The 24,675-nt window shown below is 44.0% G+C and overlaps 1 long non-coding RNA gene across 3 annotated transcripts in view; it reads left to right on the forward strand.

Moving 5' to 3' along the window:
- The window catches only part of LOC139049187 (uncharacterized), a 99,006-nt gene extending 79,520 nt beyond the window's left edge, over positions 1–19,486 (forward strand). The window contains exons 4-5 of one of the 3 annotated variants that reach the window (XR_011508158.1): positions 15,246–15,354; positions 17,928–19,486. This is a non-coding gene — a long non-coding RNA (uncharacterized lncRNA). Of the gene's footprint in view, positions 1–15,245; positions 15,355–17,909 lie in introns of all 3 variants that reach the window. The other 2 variants (XR_011508159.1, XR_011508157.1) reach the window with 2 other exon arrangements.
- Positions 19,487–24,675: the final 5,189 nt, after the last annotated feature.

Genomic DNA, 24,675 nt, shown 5'->3' on the forward strand with positions numbered 1-24,675 from the left:
AAACGCTCCGCTTATCGCCCGAGCTTTAGTCAACGGAGTCGTTTTCCTCAGCAAAACTGCTCGCGGTCTTTCTTACAAACAGCTTTACTCAATGTTATCGCCCCGAACACGTGAAACATTATTGTTCGGTCCCTCAAGCTGAGAAAATTACCGCGGGCCATGCAAAGGACCACGCACTCGCATCGCACACCTGCCCTGCGGTAATGGCGGCCTAGCTTGGCTATAGCTGGGAGCGAGGGTGCGCGCATGCGCATAGCTGAATTGGAAAAAGGCCCATTTTTCGCTAGAGAATATGCTAACCAATCGTGATGTTGGGCATATTATTATAGAAAGCGGCCGGACAATGGCGAACAGTTATGAACGAAAAACGTTGCGAATTCAGCCTCTGAAGAAAGGTCACAAAAGGCTGGTACGTTGTAAAAGGCAATTAGGGTGAGAAAACTAAAGATGGACAATTAAGGGAGGCTTGTTATTTGTTTGTTGTTTGTTTGCTTATTCTGGTAGTCCAAAAGTGAAGTTGCCATGCTCATTTAAGAGTACTCAGCCCTGGCATTGAATGAATGAATGAATGAATAAATAAATAAATAAATAAATAAATAAATAAATAAATAAATAAATCATTTATACAACCGGTGAGTCGGTGCCGCTTCCACAAAGCAATTCATTCGCAAAAGCGGTTCTAAAAACACGCGTCGACCGATATCGAAAGCTGCCGGCCAATCACATACGACCGAATTCACAAAGCTTCTCGTTCGTAAGTGCTCGATACTATTGTCTGGTCGCCTTCGTTGTTAATATGTCCAGCATAAAAATTGGCTCGAATTTTCTCTTACGAATAATTGTAACGTGAGAACTGTGTCTGAGTACGGTGCCTTATTCATTGTGTTTCACGTAACCAGAGCCACACCTTAAGAATTTTCTACATCGTGGACGAATGTGGTTAATGGCACATTGTTCGAAGTCATTTTATCTAGATCTTTACCTCGTATTCGCAAATGAGCTTACGTTAAAATTATATGTAAAACAACTTGATGTAAGTCAATCGTGACGACAGACATATTGTTACCGTAGGCGGCCGGCCAATGGCATACAGCAATTACGAACATATCAACAATACGATATCAAGAATGTAATTTGCGAATACAGGCCCCTATTAATATAAATAATGCAAAATTTGATACGTTCGTTTTAGGGCGTAAGCCGAACCTTATAAAGTTGAAGCTAGTTTTTCAGGCTGGCTCAATACAGTGATCCGTGCGAGGCATTTTTACGTTTTGTTTTCTTTCTTTCTTGGAGGATTAAAGGCCCGCAAATTGAAGGAAAAAAAAATGAAGAAAAAGACAGCATAACGTGCTTGCCTCCCCCTCCACCTTCCTCTGGTCCTACACTCACAAAAAAGTTCCTGCGATATATAACCGTTCGTAAGAGCAGATTCCAGTCTATTGTAGTGATGGAAATATCATTAGTGAAGGTGGCCGGCCAATAACAAAAAAGCATTGACGAGTAAAAAGCTTTGCGAAGGCAACCTTGTTTCTTTAGTCGGTTTTCTTTTTCTTTTATGTCGCAGTATAAACAATGCATGAAACAAATGAATGGTAATAACACGTACCGGAAGGGCGAAAGAAAGGTGAAAGAAAATAGCGTAGCACCGAGGGAAATATATATATATATATATATATATATATATATATATATATATATATATATATATATATATATATATATATATATATATATATATATATATATATATATATATATATATATATGTATATATAATAGACAGCGCTAGCGTTATGTCGTCGGGCCGTTTCCTTCTTTTAATCCCGGCGGCGTGCGCCTTGCTAGCCGCGCGATGTAAAGCCAACCGTAACTCAGGTCCTACCATTACTGACGAGGAAGACAGCCTGTACACGGATGAAAAGCAACGGACCATCAACGGTGCTTGTGAAGGTCGTTACAACCATGAATGCGAGTCTTTATGGAGTAAGTTGCTTGACGAGAGTTACTACAATGACCACAGGGACGTCCCTCACGGGCTCGAATCAGCTACATGGGATCTCTTGAGGGACGTATGCGATGGGTTAAGGCAGTTTGTTCAATGAAAGTTAGCCGCCTTGGTTAGCTCAGCGGCTTGAGCACAAGGTCGTACCTCTAAGTCGTGAGCCACAGCCTCTCATATCGATCCAAAGTTAGATCCGAAAACACAGAATGCTATGTACCTACACGGGCTGGCGTTATCAATTTCGCAAACGAGCGCTTTTCCGAAGCCATTTGCACTTGTGAAGTGAGAAGAAATTCCGGAAACGAAAAATCGGCGCCTTCAGCGGCGCAGAGCTGGAAACAGGCGTTGATACTCACACGGAGAACGAAAGTGCTGTCGGACCTGTGGCCAAAATACGCTTTAAGAATGGCACGTTTGTCCTAAAAGACAGTTTTAGAGGCCAGGAACTACATTGTTGGCGGCATTATTACAGGATAAATATAAATGAGCGTATACGTTAACTTATACAGCGTGTCCCAGCTAACTTTAGCCGGAGTTTAAAAATATTCGAATGCCACGTAGCTGGACAGAACCAAGGTAATGTTGTTTGCCGCTGCTTGGAGATACTAAAATTATTTGTTTGATGCCGCCTAATTAGATAATTAGTCTAAATAATTATTTAACTTCTGAAATATGATAATTAGATGAAAAGTGTCAATGAGAAAATTGTAGAGCTACATGAAAAACTCCCGACACAGCTTGTTGTTGCTCGATGCGTGCTACAGAATAGTGTTTTTCCGAGTGTGAAAGAAGCCCGCAAATGCACGCAAAATTACCGCGCGACTGCCCACTCGAGGCACTTTGCGTGTATTCGCAGGGGGGCCAATTTCTGTTCTGGTGAGGGAATGTCTTGTTGAAGCTTAGTGGGTCTTCCTAATTTGGTTGTACCTGGATTAGTATAGCCCCACTTTCTCTCGGCATTTTTCCCGGTGTCAGGCGTCACTCCAAGCCTGGAGATGCAGTGTACTGGGGGTGGTTAGTTCGAGTTTCCCACCTGCAGGAAAAAAAAGAAGAAAAAAAAAGCACGAGGATTCGAACATCTGACTGTGGCAACCGAGCAAGCATCCAAGCTAGCTCAGTCAGATAACCCTGCGGGCTGTCAGGCCAACTTATGTCGGAGAATTCCAGCCCAGACGATCCTACGCGCCTGAAAACATGCTTGAATTATCCGCGGTATACGGGTTTTGCTGATCGCGGCAGGTGGCACGACATAGTATTTCTCAATGGTTCTAACATCGTGGTTTAGGAGTCTCCCGTACATATGCGGCCATGAACGGAGTGAGGTACACGATATATTTTCGGCGAATTTGAATAGCACTTAAAGGTAATGTGGAAAAAAAAGAAAATGAAAAAAAAAAACGTTCAGCGCTTACAGGGAATTCACTAGTCGCGTATGGACGGAGGTACATCAAACAGCTCACGGTATCGTCTGTCTGCGTCAGGCATCGGAGAAATCATTCCGAACGAGACGGAACTGGTACTGAAGCGCCGCGCAAGGTTGAGGCATCGGATGTGAGGAGGGTGCATTGGCAGTGGCTTTCTCTTAAAGGAAGTCCTCAGAGGGCCGAGACGGGCCGCCAGAATAATATGGTTCTAAGCCGTGCGTAAAATACGCGACCTTGGAAGCGGCCTTGCTCTATGCTTGGAAAGCGCTTATACGATGCCTCCTTTAAGCTACAGCGAATGCGTCTGCGATCAGTTAGACATTCTACACTTCGCCCGGAAAAGCGTTGACGTCCCTTTTGCCGCCGCACAGGTAATGAATGAAACCATAACTAGGCTGGCTTCAGAAGCAGCACTTGAAGTGGGAGGCAAAGCACCAAGGCAACCAGTAGGCAAGCTCTCCCATGTAACAAAGGACCTAATAAAGAAACAACAAAGAATGAAAGTGTTCAACTCAATAGATCAGATAGAATTCGCGGAACTGTCAAAACTAATCAACAAGGAGAAAATAAGGAATATTCGAAATTATAACGTGAGAAGCACTCAGGAAGCAGTAAAAAATGGAGGCAGCCTGAAAAGAGTGAGAATGAAACTTGGCATAGGACAAACCGAGATGTTTGCACTGAAAGATAGCAGGGTAATATCAGCGATCTCGAAGGTATAATAACAGCAGCGGAATAATTCTATACTGACCTGTACAGTACCTAGAGGAGCCAGAATGCCTCCATTCGAAGAAGTAATGAACAGGATACAGAAACTCCTCCTATAACTAGGCATGAGGTCAGAAGGGCCTTGCAAGACATGAAACAGGGAAGAGCGGCAGGAGAATATAGAATACTAGTCGATTTAATCAAAGCTGGTAGAGATATACCGCTTGAAAACTAGCGGCCCTTTATACGAACTCTCTATGGACTTCAAGGGTCTCAGAGAACTGGAAGAATGCAAGCATTATACTAATCCTCAAAAAGTGAGACGTTAAAGAATTGAAAAATTATAGGCCCATTAACTTAATTCCAATATTATATAAAATCTTCACCAAGATAACCTCCAATAGAATGTACCCACCAAGTGTCTTTGATACTGAAATAAAATTGATTGATTGATTGATTGATTGATTGATTGATTGATTGATTGATTGATTGATTGATTGATTGATTGATTGAATGAATAAGGGCAACACTGGACTTTAGTCAACCAAGGGAACAGGCAGGTTTCAGGAAGGGATACTCTATAGTGGATCGCATCCATGTCATCAATCAGGTAACCGAGAAATCCGCTGAGTACAATCAGCCTCTGTATATGACCTTCATAGATTACGAAAATGCATTTGTTTCAGCTGAGATACCAGTAGTTCTGGAGGCATTACGGAATTAAGGTGTGCAGGAGGCTTACGTGAATATCTTGGGAAATATATTCAATGATTCCATAGCTACTTTGATTCTCCACAAGTAGAAAGATAGCTATAAAGAAAGGGGTCAGGTAAGGAGGCACAATCCAATGATATTCGGTGCATGCTTGGAATAAGTATTTAAATTGTTAAACTGGGTCAACGGTGAATATCTCAGCAACCTTCGCTTTACAGATGACATTGTCCTGTTAGGCTAACAGGACATTGTCCTGTTAGGCAAGAATGTTGGGCACAACGTTAAAAGACAGGAAGAGAGTGGTGCGGGTCAGATAGAAAATGGGGATAGCTGATATTCTAGTTGACATTAAGAGAAAGAAATGGAGCTGGACAGGTCATGTAATGCGTAGGTTAGATAACCGGTGGGCTGTTAGGGTTGCATAATGGGTGCCAAAAGTAGGGAAGCGCAGTCGAGGACGGCAGAAGAATAGGTGGGGTGATGAAATGAAGAAATTTGCTGGCGCTAGCTGGAATCGGTTGGCGCAGGACAGGGGTAATTGGAGATCGCAGGGAGAGGGTTTCGTGCTGCAGTGGACATAAAATAGGCTGATAATGATGACGATAATAATAATAATAATAATAATAATAATAATAATAATAATAATAATAATAATAATAATAATAATAATAATAATAATAATAATAATAATAATGAAGATGCTGATGCTGATGCTGATGGTGATTGCTGATGTGAGGCGCCACGTGGTGATGGAGCGGGCAAACTGATCACGTCCCTCAGGGCCCGTGTCCACAAAACTTTTTCTGCGCCATTGGCAATGACTTCGCTGTCACCCTCATCGCTGTCACGAGTGGTGGTTTCTCACTGACTGCGCATTGCGCAGGAGTTTTGTGACTACGGGCCCAGCATACCCAAAATATACGAACACGGAAGCGTATGTTGATTCCTGCAAAGCTAGGTAAGCTCGGTAACTTTACCCATCGCATTTTGCGCTTCTCACTCTTTTTTCTTCTTTTGATTAAAGCGAAGAAGCCAATATATACAGGAAGAGGACAAGATATGGGTAGAGAAATTCGTTAGTATCCGGCAGACGTTTTAAATTTAAATTTCACCAAAATGACGGCCTTACACCATCGACTAGCGAACTTATCTTCTTCTTCTTACTGGTATTATTATCATTATTATCATCATTTTCTGCGCCAAGAATATTTCCAGTCGAACTGCGTTCGCCAGGGGCTCCACGAATGCGCGCAGACGGTTGGCGTCAACAGACCTTCACAGCCGGCTGCGCGCCGAGATCGGTCGATATACGTCTTCGCTTAATGAACACAAGAAAATTGTGGCTCCCTGACAAAATCTGTCGGGACAATGCCTCGCCTTAGGTTCCGCCTCCGTGCGGAATTCTCGCTCATATCTGACAAGGCATGATTCAGTCATTCTCGTTAGCTCCATTGAGTTCGGGAGGAAATGCGAGGGTAATGCGTGGAGATATTGGTCAAATGCATAAAAACAGTTTCTAGTGACACTGAAAAATGTCGAACACGTGGACGCGTTTCCTTTTATTTGTCTCGTTTTGCGCGCGTGTTTCCTGTTCTGCAGCAGGAAAATATCGCGGGGTTGTTAATCTGCGGGCAACACACACACACGCACGCGCGCGCGCGCACCCTAGAGAAAAAGTCGACAAGAGCTTCTGTCGAGCAAGTTAGTCATTCCACGCCAAATCAACCCGGTTTTTTTTTTTTTCGATCGTCACAGATATCGTTGAAAACATTTCCACAGGTTTGTTGAAGTTCAAAACTTGTCGTCTCCATTTATTTTTACTGCCAAAAAGTTTCTCGCGTTTTGTTGAGAATTTATTGTTCTTGTCCAGCTGAACTAGAAAGCACCAAGGAAAAATTTTGTTTGCAAAGAGATGTTGTATGATCCAGTGTTTCAGATTGCGTGTATGGCAAGCCAATGATGCGATGTGACTGCCGAAATTGTCAATTTTTGAAATATTTTAGTACTTCGATAGCTTCTGGCCCCAGCAAAAGCGAGCAAAATTTCCAAGTTAGAATTTTTTCCCCGAAACTGAGAAAAATCAAGAAGGTACAAATAAGGTGGAGATATAATGGTAGCCCAGTCACACAAATGCGATCGTGAATCCAGCAGCCCAATCACACGAATAATTTTTCGCGTTTAAAAATTAATACCTTTTGTACTTTTCCATATGGATAGCAGATAAGTGGGGCAATCAATTGATGTCGCGCAGATATTTTTAGGTCGAACACCAAAGCAGCTTTTTTGGTCCTTATATATATATATATATATATATAAACGAGAAGAAAGGGGGTTAACCGAGGGGCCCGATATTTATTAGTCATATAATGAGAAGCCAACAAACACTGACACCAAGTACAACATAGGGGAAATTGCATGTGCTTAATAAATGAAATAGAGTAATGATAAATTAATGGAAATTAAAGTGGATGAAAAAACAACTTGCCGCAGGTGGGAACCGAACCCACAACCTTCGCATGTCGCGTGCGATGCTCTACCAATTGAGCTACCGCGGCGGCGTTTCCCCATCCACTTTCTTGGGTATTTATGTGTACTACACATAAGTACACAGTACACATACACAGTACACATATGCTACCTGAAGGCAACATTGATGCCTTCAGGTAGCATATGTGGGTTTATTGACCAGTTGCCTTCACCCGAAAAGATCACGTTCTCGTGACGCCTGCGGCAAAAAAGACGTTCCACGTCCGCCGCCATGGTCTGTGAGTGGGGGCGCTGGCTAACACTCCCAGGGTTCTACTAGTACACATAAATACCCAAGAAAGTGGATGGGGAAACGCCGCCGCGGTAGCTCAATTGGTAGAGCATCGCACGCGACATGCGAAGGTTGTGGGTTCGGTTCCCACCTGCGGCAAGTTGTTTTTTCATCCACTTTAATTTCCATTAATTTATCATTACTCTATTTCATTTATTAAGCACATGCAATTTCCCCTATGTTGTACTTGGTGTCAGTGTTTGTTGGCTTCTCATTATATGACTATATATATATATATATATATATATATATATATAGTGACAAGTTTTTCCGCACCATCTGCTAAACTTATAACACTTTAAATATTTTTCAGCTATACTATGTTGACTGCGCTACCATTATATAATTTTTTTTTATTGAAATGCATATAAAACAAAGGTATTCACCTTATAATGGTGACGGCTACACCTTTTCTCATAGCAGAAACAACAACGTAAAAAAATATGTACGAAAATGAAAAGAAATCATTTCATACGGTCAGAAATCAACAGCACAGTCCTATACGCCCATGAACATAACGGTATAAAAGTCAAATGCAAGTTGCACCACAATGCGTTCGTAAACAAAGTCACAGACACGCACAAACGGCCGTGATGTGGACTTCGATGAGCATATAAACAGATTGGGAATTACACGGTGTTATTTGTGCCTTCTCAGTTTTTCTACGTTTCGCTAACGAAATTCGAACTTTGCAATTTTACTCGCTGTTGCTGGTGCCGGAAGCAATCCAAATATTGAAATATTTAAGAAAATGCAAACTTTGGCAGTCACATTGCATCATAGGCTTGCCATAAACAAAATCTGAACGACTAGATCGGACAACATATCTTTGCAAAAAAATGTTCATTCGTGCTCTCTAGTTCAGCTGGAGAAGAACAATAAATCATCACCAAGACGCGAAAAATTTTTTGGCAGCAAAAATAAACGGGTAGCAGCAGTCTCGAATTTCCATAGACCTGTGGCAATTTTTTCAACTATATCGGCGATGATTGAAAAAACGCTGGTTGATTTGGCATGGAATGACCCAAATGTAAACGCCATTTACTTAACCCGTTTGGCAAGGTCTTTTGGGTATGGTCCTACAAAGCTATACTGGCGAGATAGTTGGTTCGTACCTAATTTTGTTTCGCGCAAACGAGGACAACGGCACAGCGAAGACCGGACAGATGCAAACTCACAACTGTTTCGAGTTTGCGCCTAGCCTATCTTCCTTGCTCTGGTGTTATCTTCGTTTGTGCGAAACAAATTGTGAACCCACCATAGAATAGCGAGCGACCTTCCGTATTTGCACTGCCGCTGCCGATAACACCGCTGAACGTTGGCATCGATAAATAGGGCATATTCGCAGCGGAAGCCTATAGGTGAATACTCTGCGCTCTTTCTGCTACTAAGCGTTGTCGACATTTACTAAACCGTGCAAGTAACAAAGCGCGAACCGCGCGCTACATCGCTGTTGCCGAATGTTCGCACAGAAAGCTGTACCGCTGTGTCTGCAGGGCCGGGCGGACACAACCCCCGCAGTTTCAGCGCACCGCGAGCGCCATACGCGTGCCGTGCGGCGTCGAATTTCGGGCTACTTTCGTTGCCGGCGAGTTTCACCGCTCAACCGATCTGAGGCGGCAAAACTGCGCGAGTTTCTCGTCGGGCAAAACCGGAGCGAGGCGAGTCGCAGCAGCTGCCAAGCCCGCGCGTCGACGCCCTCCGCGACGTCGGCCTCCGGAAACGCGCGCTGCAGCGACGCAGGCAGCGCAAAAAACGCGGCAGCCCAGCGCTGCGCGTGGCCGCCGCTTATTCGTGTGAGCGTCATTAGACGCGCTCAAGGACACTCGCGCGTACGCGGGTCGTGCCGCCCTGTCTCCCTTCCGTGCGCGTGTGCGGGCCGTCTTTCGGCGCGTCGCTGCACTCGCCAAGTTGCCCACGAGCGAGAACGAGGCTGACGGTCATCGCTGCGCGACGAAGGACTGCGGTGAACGTGGCATAAATATAGGGTCGCGTAGATCTTTTGCAGCCCGCAGAGGCAAACCAATGTGCCAAATTTAGAACTAATAGCAGGGGGCGACCAGTGTCTGTGAGAGGGAGATAACTGTTGCCGGAGCTGCGTCGAGCGACCAACTCCCGCAACATAACTCCGAGCTGTCGTTCGCTTGCGCTCTTATGTCTATAGCGGGCGTCCGACTTGGCCACTCTTGGCGCTAAGTAGTGGACACGATATACAGGGTGCCACGACTGTCGTGCACCGAGATTTGAAAATATGCAAATGTCACGTAGCTGGACAGAACCGAGATAATGTTACTTGCCGTCGCTTGGAGATGCTCAGATTATTCTTTTGCATTCCGCCGAATTACATGATTAACCCTAATTAATTAATCGACTTTTCAAATGAAACGGCTCAATGAGAAAATTGTAGAGCAACAGGAAAACTCCCGATACAGCTTTCTGTTGCTCGATACCTTCTACATAAAAGTGTTTTTCCTCCGAGCGTGGGAGAGAGAGAGGGAGAGAGAGAGGAAAAGCAGGGAGGTTAACCAGACGCGAGTTTCCGGTTTGCTACCCTACACTAGAGTGGGAGATATAGGGGTTGTAAAGACGATAAAGAGCGACAGGAGAGAAAAAAAAAGCAAAAGAAAATGGGTCACAGAAAAGGCGCTCCGATCACAGGCGTTCACATAGGCCGGTCAATCTCAAGAAGCGATACTGCGCTTCCACGCCTTCTGATGCGAGATTAAGTCGCGTCGATGTTTCAGAATTCTTCCGACAGAGGCTGGTCATCCAACTAGTTCATCACGACGGAAAGCGATATTGTCTCCGAGCGTGAAAGACGCAGGCAAAATTACACGCACCCGCCGTGGTTGCTCAGTGGCTATGGTGTTGGGCTGCTGAGCACGAGGTCGCGGGATCGAATCCCGGCCACGGCGGCCGCATTTCGATGGGGGCGAAATGCGAAAACACCCGTGTGCTTAGATTTAGGTGCACGTTAAAGAACCCCAGGTGGTCAAAATTTCCGGAGTCCTCCACTACGGCGTGCCTCATAATCAGAAAGTGGTTTTGGCACGTAAAACCCCAAATATTATTATTATAAAATTACACGCAGAAGTGCCGCGCGACTGGCCGCTCGAGGCACTTGGCGTGGGTTCGCGGGCTTATTTCATGTTTGGAAAAACACTTTTACGTAGCACGTATTGAGCAACAGAAAGCTCTATCGGGAGTTTTTCATGTTGTTATACAACTTTCTCATTGGCACTTTTCATCTAACTATAATATTTGAGAAGTAGATTAAATAATGAAAACTAATTATGTAGTTATGCGGTATGCAAAAATAATGTGAGTGTCTCCAAGCGACGGCAAACAACGTGACCATGGTATTGTCTACCTACGTGGCATTTGCATATCTTTAATGCCTGGCTCAAGTTACGTGGGACACCCTGTATACCTGTTTCTTACGAAAAAAAATTACATATAGGATACACCGCGCACCCTCGCTACCTGCCTCCCTCCCTCCTTTCTTCTTTCTTTTACTCTTGCTCTTAGTGCACTTATTGCACCGCCACGTCTCAGCAAATAGCTTGAGCCTGCCAGTGCAACGAGAGAGGCAATGCCCTCTCACGTTGAAATCTAGTGCAACGTTGAAATTACTCTGCCGCAAGTGTCATTCGCGTGGCAGAATGACAGTTACAGCAGTTAAAGCGGCAACTGCTGCCCGGTTGCAATGGATATGCGACGTGTTTCGGGCATGAACTTGTTTGACCTTCTTTTATGAGTGTGAACCATGGCTCTTGTAAAGTGTCGCCACCACTCCGCTTGCGGTCACAGGCTATATGTACATACTTCACCTTTGCGTAGTCAGCGCCATAGAGGCTTGCGTAAACAAGAAAACAAGCTAGAGAATGAACGAACAAAAGCGGGAAGGATAAATGTATATTGCAGCCACATGCTTAACAGGCTGTTACGCTTCCTGACCTACGACTTGCGTCATATAAAATCTGGAGAGCATGTATATAGGGTAAAGTGGGGTCTAACTGAAGAGGTTGGAAGCAGTACGCCTCCGGCTACCTTATTTCACATCTATGTGAAAGACACACACTAAGTGAGCAAGTAAGTGAGTGAAAAAATAAGTGAGGGAATAAATAAATAAATAAATAAATAAATAAATAAATAAATAAATAATGCAGAATACACTTTGTACGAGCAACCACTAAAGTATACAAGAGTTACAGAAAACGAAAAAAAATTATACCCCAACAACGAAATCGAATCGTGTGTGCGCTAGAAACATCGAAAAGGTTTTTTTTTATTCATTACTATTCGATCTATCCGATTGAAAGGACAACCCGCTTTCGAAAGAAGTATATGCGAGCGATGCAGGACGCAGGCGTCACGATAGCAGCGCTTGTACAGTTGCATTCCATTTGCGGACAGTGTACATGTAGACTGCTGTACCTCTACCCTTCCGCGCTTTGAGAAGCGCCACAAATACGATGCAGCAGTCACATTACGCAATGATGCCAAGTTGCCTCTTGTACCTGCTTATTATACATGAGGACGATCACTTGGCGTCTGCAACCTTCTTTAGCAAAAAAGAAACCGAAAGCGCCTAGGCTAATTGGTGCTCGCCGACATTTTAGCTTTGACTTTCTTTTTTAATTCTTGTAGGATGGATTTAAGCGTTAGGAAGCGAGAAAGTGGTTTGGCCCGCTCAGTATACAAGGCCCGCAGTGCGGGGGACTTGTAGAGATGCCCAGACGGATCCCTTCGAGTTTGCCCACTGTCTTCCATGCATGCAATAGCTGACATAGGCTGAATCAACTTTTTTCCGGCAGCTATGAACAATGAATAAATACCATAAAAACTTTTTTTTTTCTGTGTTTCATTCACCACGTATGGCGTTCACCTACATGGTACGGATTTCTCCCGTGCTTCCACCGCGACGTCAGCGCTTCTATTCCACGCAATGCGATACCCTCGCTGCTATAAGGACTGAATTACATTCCGGGAGGTCGTCACTTAATGTGGCAAACTTAATGAAAAGCATTTTAGTCGTGATTATAGCATGGCGACGCCGAGTACGTTCCATGTGGTTCGGCCGCACGGCAAGCGAACGTCTACTATGCCAGTATTTTCCTTTTTTTTTCTGTTTTACGGAAACTACGTCATCGCCCGACGTGGCTCAACACAGGATAGCCCACGTATAGAGAGTCGGCGTATGCGCGTTGCCATCTGTGCTATGCACCTGCATGCGCTGACTCTTCTCTCTACGGATGTACACAACGAAGCACTAAACGCTGCTTAAATCCTCACTACAACAAATGTACGCCATGAAGTGCATCATTTCTTTAATAAGCGTAATTCATTTACTTTTTAGTTTTTTTTTCTGCAGCTTTAAAGCGAATAGCTTTCTTCGGTTCTTTTGCCCGTTTTCATACTCGAACGGGAGCGTCCGTCGCTCGACAGCTTCGTGGCGTCTGCAGATGCGGTGGTCAATGGCGGCAGCTTTGTCGCGTTTCTCCGCCGCAAAATATTGTGTTACCTCTTGGCCCATGATCTCAAAATCTACTCTTCTTCTATGGGCAATACCCGCTTCAATGCTCTCATATATACTTGCAAACCTATTTGTAACTACTTCGACGGTTTCTAGGGAACTTATAGCAGCTGCAACTTCTGCGGTAAGTTCAAGAGCTGTACTCACTGAAAGTTCTTGCGCTAGAATTGTTTGCCAGATCAAATTCCAGCGAATCCTGCCTGATGCTTGACAAATTATTAACAAACGCGGCCGACCAATGACAAAGAACACTTAATTAACGAACAGGTTAGTGAATTCGGCCACAGAAATAAAATATTGCCATTCTTTTTTTTTTCGTTCCACTGCATCTCGACATTTTGCACCTTTTCCGGACGCTGATGGCTATAGGATGATGATGACCGTCGTATTTTTTTGTAAAGTGTTTGACACTACGATATCTAGGAAGGATTTGGCGCTGTTGTCTGTATAGGGACATAGAACGCTTGTACTTTTTTCTCCGCTATTTCGCTTTGTTTCCCTGCATTTCTGAGAGCTGCCGCTCCCTCCTTGCGGCAATGGATGAAGAGATCTCCGAGGACTTTCCTGATGCACAGCCGTCAGGTCAGATAGCGTCCAGGAAACGTGGAAGTGCGTCAAGCGATACAGACAGCGAGGCCACTGAGTTATGTTCGGACAGCTACGACTCGTGATGAGTAGATCAGCAAAAAGAAGACTACTGCAGGCATCTTCGTCGCCGAGTGCTTCTACCGTGAAGAGAGACAGAGGAAAGGGGAAAAACAAGGAGGCTAACCAGAGGGGAAGATCCGGTTTGCTACCCTACGCTGGGGAGAGAGGGGAGGGGGAGGTAAAGTGATAACAAAGTAGAGATAAAGAAAGAAAGGAGTATAGACATACAGGAGTGCACCGCTGCGCTGGCCGCACACTGTGCTCTTTATGCCCGTGGACCCGGCGACCAATTTGCGGCTCCTCAACAGGCAGGTCCTCTCTTCGTTACTCGAGAGAATCGTACCAAAAGGGCGATTCTCTCGAGACGTGCGAATGAACTCGCGGGAAAATGTCCTGGCAGTTGATGTGTTACATCGCAGCGCCCTACAAGGCTTACGTAATATAACTGAGATCGACAATGTAAAGGTACGATCAATGATCCCTACAGGCGGCGATGGTACTGCGGGCGTCATCTGTGACGTCAACGTTGCCATCCCGAATGACGACTCGCCAATACTGATCAAGCCAACGACAGAAGGCACTTTCCTCACCAGGATTTTCAGACTGGGGAACACACGTTTGTGTGAAGATTTTGTTTGAAGGAGACAGGCCTTCCTTCCCACGTCAAAGTAGGACATGTGCGCCATCCAGTACGGTCATTTGCACTGAAGCCCCTCCGGTGTTTCAAGTGTTGCAAGATTAGCCACGTAAAGCGTGTCTGCATGAACAACGTCGTGTGCCCGTGGTGCTCTGAGTCCCATTCAGAAGACGCCTGCAGCACAGATGTTCTAAAGCGCCCTAACTGCAGTGGTCCTCACAAGGCCTCATCAAAGGATTGGCCGCGGGTGCGGAAGGAATTCGCGATCCTAAAATGAATGGTGCAGGACAATTCAACGCATCGAGAGGCTGCTGCCGCTGTTACACCGAAAACGTTCATGAAATTCTGCAACTGCAGGTAGGAACACGCCAGCTACCGTCAGAAGGACTGCCGCACCACCTAACTGCGCCACGAAGACAGATACAAGGAAAGCAAACAAAGCGGAGAGGGTCGCCCGTCCTGAAGAATGGCCTGAGCTACCGAGAGCACAACTCCCTGCTAAGTTACCTCAAAACGCACCGACTTCGACGGCTTCGGCCAGCCGAGAGGTGAAGGGGAACGGTTATCATCTTTGCCTATGCCTTGGCCCTGTTGTCAGACTAACCCTGCACGCAACAGCCGCGCCATGTCAGGGAGGAGCTTTGCGTCTATCCTCACTCTTTTGTATGCGTAATCATGCGAACGACAATTCAAATTTGGAGTCGGATATCTCAATTCAATTTAATTCAATTTTATTTTCCCATCTTACAATACAGATGGAGGGGATGCAGAAAGAAGCTACACCAGGGCAGCTTGACGACTCTACAAACCTAATGTTCAACAGGGAGGCAGTACTGGAACTTATAAAAAAAAAAGAACAGATAAGTATGCCAAGGAATCACTAAAGTAAACTTAAGCCACGTTATTTAAATACATTGTATGAAGCTCATCGCGGGAACAGGAAAACAAATCGAAATTAATGACACTATAACTATTAAGAAGAGACGGAAGAATATAGTCAAGGAGTTCTTGTCCAAGTTTAAGTCGTGGTGTCGGTACTATCCATTCCTCGCATAGTCTTGTTGGATAGGTTAAAATTTTTTTCCTTAGTTCTGCTAATTTCCTGAGATTGGTTATATTATTACTAATTTCCGATTAAAAGATGACACTGAGGCAATATTCATAGATGTTATGTACTTTAATCACTCTAGAATGACTAAACAAAGCTGCACTTGGATGTCGGCATGACGACTTATACACATGTCGGAGATACCTTTTTTGGATCAGGTGAATGCTTTCAAGGTTAGTGAACATTGTGTTACTCCAAACTAAGTGGCAATAATTCAAATGCGAGTTGTAGATTGAGTTGTAAATCAGCATTTTAGTTTGTTTAGGGAGGATGTTCTTTAAACGACCTATAGCACCAGCGATTTGAAATATTTTGAGACGTAATTAGCGTGATAATCCCATGACATATTGGAGAAAAATACAACCCCTAGGCATTTGTACTGCTCTACTATTTCTACAGGACATTAATTTAAAATCAAGTGGTAGGATCATATTATTTTTCGATCTAAACATGACAGCCTTAGTCTTACCCTCGTTGATCTTCATTGAATTATCTATGGACCAATCCTCGAGGCCTTTCATTGCGACGTTGCATTGACCAATAAGTTCGGAAATGTTATTACCGGCAAAAAGAGACTTGTATCATCCGCATACATGACAAACTTTGTATTATGGTTAATGTTTATTAGATCGTTTATATAAATGTTGAAGAGTAAAGGTCCTAGAGTACTTCCTTGAGGGACACCGCTTATGAGATATTTCGGTTCAGACTGTATACCATTAATTAATGCCACTTGTTGCCTAAATCATAGATAGGAGTTCAATAATTATAGTGCTTTCCCTCGGAAACCACAGTGCTGCAATTTATTTAGCCAGATTTTATGATCCACGAGGTCAAAAGCCCTTGAAAAATCCACAAACACACTAATGACAATAGCTTTGTTTCCTAGTTGTGTTATTATACGTTCTTTTTGTTCGAGCAATGCAGACTCAGTTGATTTGCCTTTGCAGAAGCCAAGCTGAAATGGTGTTAGCAGGTTAAACTTATGAATGAAGTTAGACAGTCTTAGATGAAGCATTCTTTCAAAGGCTTTTGAGAACACTGGCACAATTATGATTGGTCTGTAATTTTCAAGAATACTTCGATCTCCTTTTTAATAAGGACAATGACTTTCGCTAATTTTTTTTCGGAAAGATTGCAGTTACTAAACAGATGGTAAAGATGTGAGCAAGTATGGGGGCGATAACTTCAGCTACATGCTTTACTGGCCGAATTTACTACCCCCAGTGTAGGGTAGCAAACCGGGTGCTCTTCTAGTTGACCTCCCTGCCTTTCCTGTCCTTGCTTTCTCTGTCTTACCTCTTGAATGTCACCGATATCACAGCTACTGCTGTTGTTGAGATTTCTTATCCGTGACACTACTTCACCTTCCGTAACAGGACGCAGAAAGACTGATTCATCATTTCGAATATGTATATATTTGCTAGCATCAAAATGAGCGGCGCTAGTATTCAGGATTGTTAAAAACGTATTGAATGCATTAGCCAATTCCACACCACAAACTTCCTTTCCATCAATATTTATTTTGGTTAATGCAATATGTGCACTATTACGCTGTAACAGAGTATTTAATATTGCCCATAGCGTACTATGTCGAGCATTCTTGACGTTTAGAAGTGATAGATGACAGGTAGTTGGTGCAGGTCGCAGTTTTTTAGTAAATTTATTCCTGTATTTCTTAAAGATCGCAAGGTCCTCAGCCTGACGAGTGCACAAAAAATGTCGGTATAACTTTTGTTTGGTTTGTACTCGTATTTCTCCGTGGAACTCTAGCGTTATCCAGGGCTTGCAGGTTTTACGACTTTTCATGCGGGTCACAATAGGAAAACAGTCATGATAAATTTGTTTAAGGGTATCAATAAACATATTATAGACTAAATCTGCATCATCTAGTTCAGCTATCTTGCTCTAACCTATTTTCACGAGCTCGTCCCCAAAGAATGTCAGTGATGTCTGTGTAATTGCTTGGTATGTGACTGATGTAGATTTGCTCCCCATTGTACCAGGCTTCTCTATGCAAACAAACACAGGAAGGTGATCACTAATGCAACAAGCTAAAACGCCCGATATAACATTCTTCTGCATAAAGTTACTGATAATTAGATCAAGCACAGAATGGCTTTCACTTGTGACTCTTGTTGGTATAATAATCAGGTTAACGAAATCATTAGACACAATTGATGTATTAAAACCTCTAGCAGGTCAACTGGGAATATTCATATCAATACTAAAATCGCCACAAGCTATTAACGTTTTCTGATTGTCACGCTGAATAACAGAAGCCATAAACAGGTCATAGCACTGAAACCAGTCTTTCTGTGTTTTTCAGCGCCAAGACGCACAAAGAATTGTGCCCGTTACGGGCCATTGTTTCTGAGCGCGGAACCTGTCAACGACAATTGGGAGTGTTCCTGCAAAGGTTTTTGTGCCTCCTCGACATTGATGACCCCTTCCTCATAAAGACGCCAGGTACTGTCTCCACCTTCCTCCGTGAGGAATGTCCAAAGGCTGTCCGAGTCCTTTCCGTGGACATCAAGGACTTGTATTACTCCTTGCCTCAAGAAGATGTATGCATTGAAGTCGGCCATTGCATTGACAAATATGGTGTTCTCAGGTTTCAGAATGCATGTGGTATCAACGTCGACAAGTTTTTAGAGCTTTTAAGGTTTCATATGCTTTCCACTTTCGTTTGAATGGAGGATAAGCTTTTTATACAGAAGAAAGGTGTATGCATAGGATCATGCATAGCCCCTGTTCTCAGTGACATATTATTAGCCAGCTATGACCGCAATCTTGTAACTAAGCTCAGCCAGACAAGCACTGTAAAAGAGATGCGATACGTCGATGACTTTAATTTTTTACAATACTAACGCCACTGACGCGCAGCCTGCTGCTGCTATAATATTTGAGTTGTTCCGCACAGTTCTAGATTCTTTCGAATTGACCACGGAGCATCCGTCAGACAACAAAGTTCGTTTCTTAGACTTGGAGCTAACGTTCTTAAGCAATCATGTATGTTGGGGTTACGCTCCTCGGTCTCATAAGAACCTTCTTCCATTTTCGTCCGCGCACTCAAAGATAGTCAAGCGCGGTATAGCAAGATCCTGCGTGAAGGCGGCCCTCATCCGGTCATGTGACCACCAAGTGGATGTAAGCTTCGAAAAGCAAGTAGCCAGACTGAAGCTCGCAGGTTTCTCGGTACCACTTTTGACCAGCATCGCTGAGAGCCTCGCAACGAACCTTAAAGGAAAGCAGTCGGCAGCTGCTCTATCCGAGAATCGCTCACGGCAAATGGTTGCGCTTATACCATATGTTCACCAGGTTGCGCACAATCTCAAAAAGGTTGTCAGCAGGGCAGGCGTCAGGTTGCTGTTTACTGCCAAAAATAAGTTAGGTAGCCTGTGCCACCAAGTCAATAGGGTGAGCAAGAACAACAAAAAAAGTTGTAAAAAAACAGCACAGACAGAGGTTTGTTGGTGACTGTTGTGACTGTGTGGTGTATAAGACCCCCCTTTCATGCAAGCGTTTTTATATCGGCCTCATCATCAATGACCGCATGCACGAGCACTTCAACAAATTTTAAAAACGGTTTAAAGATAGTCAGTTGTCACTGCATTGCAATGAATGCGGCTGCAAGCCATCTTTCGAAGGTGTAACCTATCTGTCAAAATATCGTGATGAACGCGCACGACTTATATCCGAAGCATTCCACATTCACGTTAGTGGCGAAGCATGTGTGAGCCTTCCGTCCATTTCTCTCCTTCCGAAGGAGATTGCTTTCCTATCACATTAATTGCAATTCCCCCTGCGCATGCCCAATTTTGTAGATTCTGTGGTTTCAGATAGCGGCGGAGCATATATATGCTGACTGAAGGAATAAAGACACTTTGGTTGTTAGTCAGCGCTGTTGTCTGTGTCCCTTCCCTCGTCTCGTCGTTTAGCGCTGTTTTTATTGCTCGTAATCATGAACCAACCAGCCCAAAATGCGTACTCTTTTGCAGGTCATAGCACTGCAGAAATGACGAAATATTACCGTCCGGAGGCCAGTAATTAAAACATACAGAGAACACAGTGCGTTGCGTACAAACCGACAGAATTTCATAATCTCGGTTTATTACTGTGTTCTATTCAAGTATTTGACCTTCTGAATTGTTGCTGAGCAATAGTGCAACACCACCACTGCGGACATTTTGCCTATATACGTAATATGTGGTATAGTCTTTGAATCTGAAAACATCATAGTTACAAGTGTTCCATGTCTCTGTTAGTATTATTGCATAAAATTGAAAAGAGAAACCGGCAAAAAATTCTTCTAAACACAATATTGTGTTTTTCACTGACCCAGTATTGAGGCGAATACATTTGTGAAAAACCGTCGAGAACTTTGACACTGCTTAGTTGATATCCTTAGACAAATAATAGCAAGTCTCATCCATCGTGCTTTCTTTGAACACAAAGGAATAAACTTAGCATCAGCTATAGTTTACCAAGGTCGTCTTTACTCCTAATAACAGTGGTAACTGCTCTGCTGGATTTTCGAGCGAGAATTTTTCCATTTTCATACCAGACGAAATCATAGCCTTTTGCTTTTTCCTTCTCTTTCGCAGCTCAAAGAAGTTCGCTGTGGTAACGAGTTAAATTTTCCTGAATGAAAACTTTCGGTTCGCTGTTATTGAGCGAGTTCTTTTTCTCCAGCCACGTGTTCCTTATCTGTTTTCTGGAAACCTGATAAAAATTTCGGAAACATTATCTTGTATCGCTGGCAGGCGATGAGCTGATACAACGTCAGCATCAGTCAGCCGAGGAACTCGAACCCTGTCAGCAACCTGATGTAGTGACGATAATAGGTTCTCGCCAGCAACAACAGGAACACCATGTACTTCCAGGTTCTTCTAGCACAGACATGCTAGAAGAATTCTTCCAGGTGAAACTGTGTGGAAATATGACTGCCTCTAACTTTTGAATACAAACATACACACTTACTGCAGCAAAAAAAAGTTAATTATTCAATTTTAGTTAATTGGGCTCCTGACAGCGATAGTTATCATCTAACTTTGTGTCCCCCTGGCCACATAACTTATCTGCACAGGTGCTCTTCGCATGCCACCCAGTGCCTAATTTTAAGAAAACCATAAAGCTTAATTGTGAACACGCGGTGTGTCTAGAGGACTGTGTGCTTAGCCGCACATGCTGAAATCATTCACTGCCGTCTGCGTGAAAAACCTATAAGTTGAGCCAACCACGCTTATAGATGGCCGCGTCTTTTGTTCACGTACGGAAACGGTGCCGGAAACCGCTGCCACGCGTTCGACTCCATGTGCGGTAGCTCCGCACCCTTGCAAGGTCGAACGTCTTGCCCACGAGCTATTCGCACGAATGCCTGGAATGCTGCGTGTGAGCATGGCCGAAGTGAACGCTTGCGATTGCTTCCTTACGAGCAAAATAATGGCGGGAAAGGTCCCGCGCTAAGTATGGCAAAACACTGCTTCGACAAGCGAGGCAGTATACCCTGCCTCGCTTGTTGAATGCGGGCGAAAGTCGCGGAATAAATTGTAGATTCAGTTATTAATTCCGCTTTATTGAGGTCGTTGCCGGACCAGCCGTGGTGGCGTTTTTGGTGTTGCAGTGTTAAGCCCGAAGTTGCAGAATAAATCCCGGCTGTGGCGGTCGCATTTCGATGAGGGCGAAATGCAAGAACACCCGTGTACCGTTCATCGGGTGAAAGTTAAAGAGCCGCAGATGGTCAAAATTAACCCGGAGTCCCCCCACTATCGTAGTTTTGGCACCTAAAACTATGGAATTTATATACATATGTCATGGCCGTGATAATGCAACGATCCCATTCCAACGCTATTCCTTCTCGCGCTTCGTCTGTGGTCCGAGCGGTTCTCCGCCTACGGGATCACCGGAATCGACCAGCACTGAACGGCGGATGATAAAAAAGGAATAAAATGGAGAAAAAGGGCGTCCTTACATTATACCGGCCCCCGCCAGTTATTACAAGCAAAATGGTTGCAAGGACATACGGATCCTCAGCCATGGGCTAGTAAATGAATCCATTAAAATATTGCCAGTGTATACGACGATACACAGAATAGTTAAAAACAGTCTAGACCGAGGTGCTGACTCCATACAAGACAAAAAGATAAAATGAACAGATATACAAAAGCGAAAGGTTACGGAAGTAAATGTACAAACACCATTTTATTTTTCTCAAAGTTCAGCCGGGCTGTAGCACTTTAAGTGTGTAACGTGATTCAATGACGTCAAACATGCACGCATTTTATTTATGCATCCATTACGCAGCTATTATACTGGGCCCGTATACATATATAAGTTATTTGTTCGTAAGAGTAGACAGCAGCCAGTCGTGATGCCTGACATAACTTATTAGTAGCGAAGACAGCCGGCCAATGAATGGCAAAGAGCATTTTTAAACAAAAAACCTTTGTGGATTCGGCCACTGATGATCTATGTCTATATTGTTCCTTTCATTATTATTTTGTGGCGTGGATGGGAGAGAACAGTATAGGGGGAGAATAAATCCATTGACCGTGCGTTTAGTATGTATGTGCTTTCGAGTTTGTCCAAGCACACGTTGTTGTAAAGCTTTTCCTTCTTCATATGTTGTATTTATTACGTGCCCACATGCAGATACGTACAATACTGCTAAGTGTGGTTACCCTCAAATGAGACACACTTGCGCCGCCAGGGTCTGCCAATTATCCACCGCGAAAGGAGCAAAAGGACCGCACCTGTGCATACAAGCAAATCTATGAGGCGATATCCAATCTTCTCGTAGTAGTGAAACAAGGACTGAGATACACACAACGCAAGCAATGTCTATCAATTGGGAGTTTATTGGACGAACGGAAATATATACATGAAAAAAAAAGGCAGTAGGCAAGGAAAATAATGAACATCAAAAAACAACTAAGGCTGGGGCATTATAAGGCACCAGCAGATCTATGACCGGCCGGCAACAAGTTCAGTCGCGTGTATAGAGTCGTGTGTATCTCAGCCTTAGTTTCTCGCAATGTTTTCCACTACAAAATGCAATACCGACTAGCCCAGTGTCGCAGCCTTTTTGCAATCCAATCCTCGCTAATGTAGCAGTGATTCCCCTGTCATCCACTGCAGTCATTACGGTCGCAACCGACCGCGCCGCCTATGTTGGTGAAACTGCATGTGTCAATGCGCGACCAAGCTTGCCGTCCTTATACATATTCTCCGTGTTATTACAAGACTCAGACTCCTGAACAACGTCTACTCCAGATATATAAGTGACGTTCTTTGTAGTAGATGTGACCGTTTCAGCATTCCTGTGGACTTTCGAGTGTGCACTCATCTTGCCTTCGGGCCGGTACTTGGACCACGGCCCGTCAGTGGCCTTGAAAGGACAGCTGTCATTGCAGTGAAAGACCTGTTTATTAGTACAGACATGTGTCTGAAATACAAGGGACATTTTTATGACCAGTGGCTCGCGTTCGGTATTGATGTTTTTCCTCTTCTTAGGAACTGCAGGTGTCAAAGTGTCCTTTTTATTTGTATTTTTTCATGTTATTTTTTGTTCTTGTAGACGGAGTCGTACAGCTTCCAGCGTCCCCAGTCGGACTTTATTAAAGACTACCCATCTTCAGGCTTTTAATTCATCGCAGTACTGCAGGTTCAAGCACTGTGAGCATGCCTATACCCGCCGCCCCATATGTCGGCCAACGGCACTGCACAATACGGCAACGACGGGCCGCGTTAGCCTCCGCGCTAACCGGATTCCCCTAGACGTCGCCTTCCACCATTGTCACGCACATCTCATCGGCTGCGTGGACAGCCAGAACTACGAACGTTTCCAGGTGTCTGAAACTCTGCAGCACCTGTTTTGCGGCTGCCTTGCCTATCCACGCGACAGCGGTGTACGCTGACCTTTTCATTGGAATGCGTCCGCATTCAATCAGTGCCTGAAGAGATTCTGTTTCGGGAGTACCTGAGCATGACGTAGCCGCACAGCAGCAACACTTGCTACAAACGTCATGCACGGCAAGTTGCATAGCACTAGACAATACTCGCGGCTTTGAGAAAAAATATTGGGCCGTATTCACAAAGCTTCTCGTTCGTAAGTGCTCGATACTATTGTCTGGTCGCCTTCATTGTTAATATGTCCAGCATAAAAACTGGCTCGAATTTTCTCTTACGAATAATTGTAACGTGAGAACTATTTTTGAGTACGAGCTCTTATTCATGGTGTTTCACGTAACCAGAGCCAGACCTTAAGAATTTTGTACATCGTGGACGAATGTGGTTAATGGCACATTGTTCAAAGTCATCTTTAGCTACATCTTTAGCCCGTATTCTCAAATGTGTTTACGTTAAAATTGTATGTAAAACAACTTGATGTAAGTCAGTCGTGATGACAGACATATTGTTACCGTAGTCGACCGGCCAGTGGCATACAGCAATTACGAACATATCAAAAAGTCACAGTTTCGCCCGAAAGGCGAAGCATCGACTGCGATAGTATATTAGTAGAGAGCCATACGAAGTAAAGATAGTACTTTTATCTACCGTATAAACTTGCAAACACTCGCTTACTAACTAAATTAACAAGCATGGTGTCAGCGTGCGCAGGCAAACATCACACTCGATGAACGCGCACACGCGCATGGATGTGTTTGTTGGGACCCATACACATCTGAGCTTATAAACAAATTAGAAAAAATCCAGAATAGGGCAGTTAGATTTGTTCTTGGTAATTATAGCCGGCAGCTTAGCATGACAGAAAGCAAACTTAAACTTAAATGGCAAGAGCTGAAGGATCGTAGAAAGCATATTAGATTAAAATTTTTCCACGATATTTATTATTCTAAAACAGGCATAAACCGCGAAAAATATATCCAGGCACCACACTATATATCTAGGCGACTTGACCACTGTTTGAAGGTCAGGGAATTTTCTTGTAGGGGTGACGTCTTCCGTTATTCTTTTTTTGTTAGAACTGTTCGAGATTGGAACAGTTTGCCATCGACTATTGTATATATTACAGAAAATGATGCTTTTTACCGCGCATTGAACTAATTTATTGA

Source organism: Dermacentor albipictus, chromosome 1, assembly GCF_038994185.2.
Source record: "Dermacentor albipictus isolate Rhodes 1998 colony chromosome 1, USDA_Dalb.pri_finalv2, whole genome shotgun sequence".
Taxonomy (NCBI): Eukaryota; Metazoa; Arthropoda; class Arachnida; order Ixodida; family Ixodidae; genus Dermacentor; species Dermacentor albipictus.